This window comes from Pseudorca crassidens, chromosome 12 (genome assembly GCF_039906515.1).
Source record: "Pseudorca crassidens isolate mPseCra1 chromosome 12, mPseCra1.hap1, whole genome shotgun sequence".
Lineage (NCBI taxonomy): Eukaryota > Metazoa > Chordata > Mammalia > Artiodactyla > Delphinidae > Pseudorca > Pseudorca crassidens.
In genome coordinates this window covers 42,829,246-42,835,245 of record NC_090307.1, presented here as the reverse complement: position 1 = coordinate 42,835,245, position 6,000 = coordinate 42,829,246, and the positions used below count along the sequence as shown (strand labels likewise).

At 43.7% G+C, this 6,000-nt stretch overlaps 1 protein-coding gene across 27 annotated transcripts in view; it reads left to right on the top strand.

Annotated features, from left to right (window-relative positions):
- Positions 1–2,535: 2,535 nt before the first annotated feature.
- Positions 2,536–6,000, top strand: part of DTNA (dystrobrevin alpha) — a 391,558-nt gene continuing 388,093 nt past the window's right edge. For 10 of the 27 annotated variants that reach the window (XM_067699356.1, XM_067699351.1, XM_067699358.1 and 7 more), the window contains exon 1: positions 2,536–2,754. The gene's annotated coding sequence lies outside the window, so the exon portion shown is untranslated. The remainder of the gene's footprint in view (positions 2,755–6,000) is intronic. The other 17 variants (XM_067699363.1, XM_067699362.1, XM_067699360.1 and 14 more) reach the window with 4 other exon arrangements.

The following is a 6,000-nucleotide window of genomic DNA, read 5'->3' as shown; positions in this document are numbered from 1 at the left end:
AAACAAATGCTGCCAAGAGTATGCAGATCAAAAGGAAAGTGCTCTCGATAACACTGCTGCTCAATTCAGGCCTCCAACCCTTGTGTAGAAATCTCCCAGAAATACGGCAAAGCCATCAGACTCCGCTACATGCCAACGCTTCTAGTTTAATTCCAACATCATGTGTAAAATCCTAGATTATAAATCACCGTTGTGATCTATGCCCAGGAATCCATCTAGTTGAATTGTTTATGAGAAGGATTGGAGGAAGGTGTACAAAGCAGCATCTTTAGGGCTGACCGATCACAAAATATAAATATTTCCAAAACCATGAGTGACAGTGCTCAGCACTTCTCCATTCAACGTGTGTAAAACTATGGAGGACTATTATATTCTTTTAAAATGAAACCCACAGAGATGCCCACCTCTAATTATTATTAGGCTTAATAAAGACTTATGAAAAGCACTTTGAAAAATCAGAAGTGCTTTAAAAATATAAGATGTTATTATTATTTTCCTTTAAATATTGCAAGCCTAGCTCTGTTGCCTATTTTAATATAACTTTGCCTTTGGTTTCCCATATACCTCCCTGAATTTCAGTGTTAATTTCTTCTTAGAAATTTTAACTATGTCATGGTTATTTGATTCCATTGTCATTTTTATTATTCCATTATATTGACAGGTCAGTCTATTTATTTCTTCTAGTGGACGCTGTATGGAATTATGAAGATTGAGATCACTCAGGATAGCCTCTGCAGAACTCACACCTGGTTTCTTTACCATTAAATTCCAATAAGCTTATCAAAAAGTAATGATAACAAAAGTCTATGATTTCTTAAATCTGTTTTCCATGAAGCAAAATTTGGAAAATTTTAGCTTTCACTTGAAATTTGATCCTCTTTTTCTTCTTTTGTTTTTTTCCCTTCTTCTCTCCCTCTTCCTGTAACTTCTTAATACCCTTTTATTCTTCCCTTTCCCCCACCTCCTTTCTCTGCTTCTCTTTGACTTATTCTCTCTCTCACAACATTTTTCCTCTCCTCTCTTCTTTGGTTAGCTGCTGAATTTTCCTATATACACCTGCACAAATGCTATCCAAGAGTGCTCTTTGTGAGAACTTTTACAACATAAAAAAAATTCCCATTTAGTGTTTATGTGAGTACAGTGCATGTGCAGGTGAAGGGCAAAATAATGTATTACTTTGGCCATTGAGATACTGTGGAGGTCAAAGACAGATGAAATCTGGAACACAAAGACAGATGAAGTAATTTTAACATGGAACAGAAACTAAGTAGGTAAAAAGAAAAGGAGTGTATCTTGTACTTTCTTTGTGATAATTTATAACACTAAAAATAATAAAGTGTTTCACCTACAGATCATTCAGTGCATATATATATATACATATATATACATATATACACATATACATATATATGTATATATATATCATCTCAACAACTAGATGTAAACTAATGGAGGACAGGTTCCATGTATTAAATTCCCTTATACCCTTCAAAAGAGCACAGCTCTTCATACACACCAGGCACTTAAAAGAGGACTGAATGAAATACAGACATCATTATGAAATTGGTGACTACCCCCCAAAACATTGACTGAAATTGCTTGTTACTGCTAAGGAGTTTAAAACACTCAAATGAATATGAATACACACAGGGACATGCAGACATAAAACAGCCCCGGAAAAACTAAAGAAAGAAAATAAATGGAAACGTGAAACTGGAGATATATACAAATACACAAGAGAACATTCTATGAAAACCCATACTAGAGAAAAATTAATTAACTAATTTGCGATCTTAGGCAGAAGGTCATTTAAAAATAATCAAAAATATCTTCATTATTTTTCAGTACCTTAAGTTTCCAGGAACTGATTATAGTGAATTTGGCAAATTGTGAGTAGCTGTGCAATTAATGTTTATAGTGACATACTGACTTACTTGAACCTGGATAAGTCATGTTATCTGCCCTGTGCTTCTGTATCTCTGAAGTGACAGTACTAGTTGCCTTCTCATCCTCTTCCTCTGCAAAGATGTTCTGCAAATAAATGAGGTAATGTTTGGGAGATGTTCGCGGCTTGGGAAAGAAACCCACTGCACACATCTCAGATGGTATTACTATTCCATATTCAAACCTGGCATATTATTGCCTCTGTTTTAAATTGAAATTGTACTGTTTGAGTCTTGGGTTCTGACCAAAATCTGGGTCGACATAAGAGGACGATTATTTTTAATTTTAATTCTGAGGTTCTGTTCAGCTCCCTTGCACGTGTGAGGGCCAACTGTAGGAAATAAACAAAGCACATAAATCAAGCTGTGAAAGAGGAAAATCTTTCTCCAGAAGGATTTTTCTTTTTCCTTTTTTTTTTTCAATGAAGAGCGTGAACACCGTATTTCCCTTGAAGAATATTTCGGTCCAGGAAGGAGGATAGTGCATGCCGTGGGAGCGTATGTGTGCGTGTGTGTGCATGTGTGTGTATGTGTGTGTGCTGTGCGTGCGCGCCCGCGGAGAGAGGGGCGGGGGAGGCGGATGAGGAGGATGAGATCATAGTTTCAGGATCCTCAGGAAACCCTGGTACTGGCAGCAGCCAGCCTCTGCTGTGCCCACATGACCCACAACTCTGGCAGCGGACCGGGCACTTCCAACATTATTAAATAATAAGAAAGCGGCTCCTACTCCATGCCCAAACCTCCCCACAGACCGGTGGACACCTTCTAAGAGTTTGACGAGTCGGTGACTGAGGCGCCCGTCCATTCCAAGGTGTGTGCGAGGCGTTTTCTTCTCTGACAGCTCCGGAGTGGGGGAGGGCGCGGGGGTGGACGGGGTCGGTGTGGCGGGCGAGGGTGGGCGCGGGGCCCGGCTGCCGCGCGCTGACCCCGGCCGCCCGGTGCCGCGGAGCCAGCCGCCGGGCGGGAGATGCCGGTGACGCGCAGCCCTAGCTGCGCAGGGACCGCAGCAGCCCACGGCGCCGGGGCGCGGGCTGAGGAGGCTCGGCCGCCGGAGCAAGGGCAGGCGCCACGCACCCGGCAAAGTCAAGAGTGGAAGCGGGCGGCGAGCGCGGCGAAGGGAGGGAATCGCCCCTACGCCCACTCGCGGGGGTTCCCACCTGTGCGCGGGCGCCGGCCGCCGGGAGCGCGAAGCATGTGCCGGACGCCGCAGCCGGGACTGCGGCGCGGCGCCTCCCCGGGCGGCGGCGGGCGGCGCCTCGGGCCCGCGGGGCGGCGGGAGCGGCTGCGGCAGGATGGCCGGCCCGGGGGCGCGGGGCCGCGCAGGTAAATGTCGGCCTCCCGCCGAGGCCGGGCCGCGCCGCAGCCCCCGCCGCCACTGCCGTCGCCGCTGCACAGCTCCCGGGAGGGCGAGGGCAGCCGGCTCGCTCGCGCCGCGGGTTGAGTTGTTTTTGTGGTCACGGTTGCTCGCTCGGTGGTCCCCGCGGGCTGAGCTGCTGGGAGGTGGCGTGGCCACCTCCATTAGGGATGACACTCACGTGGGGAGAGTTCTGGGGGGCTACTGTTGACCGGGAAATCCGCGGTGGGATCCTCTCCCGCCGGCGGCGTCTGCGCGTGTTGCAATGCACTGCGGTGCCGGGGCGGCGGGCCGGGCGGGAGGGGGCGCCCTGCGGGGGGCGGGGGGGCGGACGGTGAGTGTCTCCGGCTTTTATAGCCTGTTGCCCACTCTGGAGTTTTCCTCTGAACAGAGGGCGGAAGCGAGGTCCGTTCTGGTACCGGAGTGGGAGGTGGCGAGGTGTCTATCAGAAGACCAAAGCCAGGCAGAGAAGAGGGATGGCGGGGCTGGGCTCAGGGGTACCATGCCCGGGACTTGGTAGTAAAACTTTCCTCTGGCGAGATTGGGGTATGGTTTTGAGAAGGTAAGTGTAGAACTTGAGTCGGGGTGAGGGGTATTGGATGTACTCTGGCAGTGAAGTTCACCGCCATTAGGTTCATTGTTGCTCTAAAAAAGGGTCTTTTGAGTTGATGTTTCTGTTCAAGTTTATCTGTTATGATCGCTTGGTGTTTAATGTGTCTTGTGTTTCCATTCAAACGTATCAGTAACCTACATTGTTGACGTATGCCTAATTATTAATTTCTTTTACAAAAAGGACTTATTTTGCTTATTCCAAAGGTAGAAACTTTAGGAAAAAAACAGCCCTCCAGGCACAGTTCTATGAACTTTAGCTTTAGTCACTCACTTAATTCTAACACCACCATAAAGAGTAGGTAATAATACTGTCCACCTTTTACAGATGAGGAAATCCAGACACAGAGAGGTGGAGTAATTTACCCAAGGTCGTACAGTTTTAAATATTAGAGCCTAGTTGAGCTTTTGATGTACTCTAAACCAACATATTTTTTTTTCATAAAAATAAGACCTAAAATCTTCTGTATTTGATATATTGACCACGTCTCTACCAAGATGAACCTCTTAACTGTGTGCTACGCCCTTAGGACCATTAACACTTTTTCTAATACTATAATTTCTAATACTATAATTACGGCAAGTATCCTTTGAGTCATTTCCTTTTGCCACAATTGACCGTTTCCTACAACAATTATAGATTAAAGTAGTATTTATCAGCAAAGTTAAGATTTTCAGCAGTTAAGATTTATCAGCAAAGTAAATTATAAAGCAGGCAGCCGAATCTCTAAATTTGCACTTAATTTTAAACTTCGTAAGGTATTAGTCTGTTCTTTGCTCAAAGCAGGGCCATCATTTTCTTCCAAACACCATCTTGCAGAAATTTTGAGCGAGTTTAATCATCTTTAATTCAATCACACTGACAAGAGCTTAGGCAGTTTTAAAAGAAGAATTATGCAATTCTCTTTCAACTCTCAGTGATTAAAAGCAGGCTATATTGCGAGTGTTTGTATATGTCATGCCTTTTCACCAATTGTATGTACTTTAGGCAAAGTTGTGTAGCAATGAAGACTGAAATCACATTTTCTCATTAGTTCTAAGCTGAAATACTGTAAAAATATCCACTTGTTTTAAATGAACCATGATGTGAAGAAAGGTCTCAATGGGGTAAAGTCCAACTGCACATATTTAGAGAATTACTTCTCATTTGAACTTATCATGGAACTCTTATAATATTCATTTTATTGGACAGATGTCTCTCTTAGGTCTTCATCTGTTGTTTTTTCAAGTAAATTTAATTTCTGCTTCACATAATGTTTCAAAATTATTTTGACATTCATAGATTTCCTTAAGTCTTGTCTTTCAGTTTAATTAAATTCAGTGTACATACTTCAAATGCTCACTTATTCCACATCATATGTGAAAAGAGAATACAATCCAACTGAACTATATGGAAACGTGATCTTTGGACATGAAAATAATTATCTTCAGTGGTTACACTCTTCCACACGCCAAATTAGGGCTCCATCTTTCTTTGGGTGTGTTAGAGCACAGTGCTGTAGTCAGGAAAGTTGCATGCCATCAGGCACAATCGTTTTTGTTATTGAAAGTGAATTTGAATTTTCCGAGTCTATATAAAACGTTGATGGTTATTAAGGCATAAATCCTATGGCACATACATATATCCTTTCTGAACTGACTCACCTGTTCCAGTTTTCTAGTTTCTCTTACTTATTTTAGAAAAAGCATTGTCTCACTACTTTTATCTCACCTGGGGGATTTGACACGACTTTTTCCTTTCAAGTCCCCTACCTCTAGTTTTGGGAGAGTTGTGCTGTCTCTGTTTCTTGAGAGGCCCTTCGCCTCCAGTGCTGGGCAAAGAACTGGGGATCACTGGTGAGCAGAAAGATGAGTGCGCCCTGCCAGCACAGGGGCCAGACTTCAATACAATGATTATACAAATAAATGTTTATTTACAAATTGCCATGAGTTCTAAAAGAAGGATTTCTGTAAGAATGTGTAATAAAGGATTCTGGGCCAGACATGGAAGTTGGAACAGGATGCCCTAGAAGTCACATATTTACAGAGGCATGACGTGTGAGGAGGTGTTTAAGTCAGGTGGTCTTCTTAAATGCTTTCATCAATGTTTTCTGA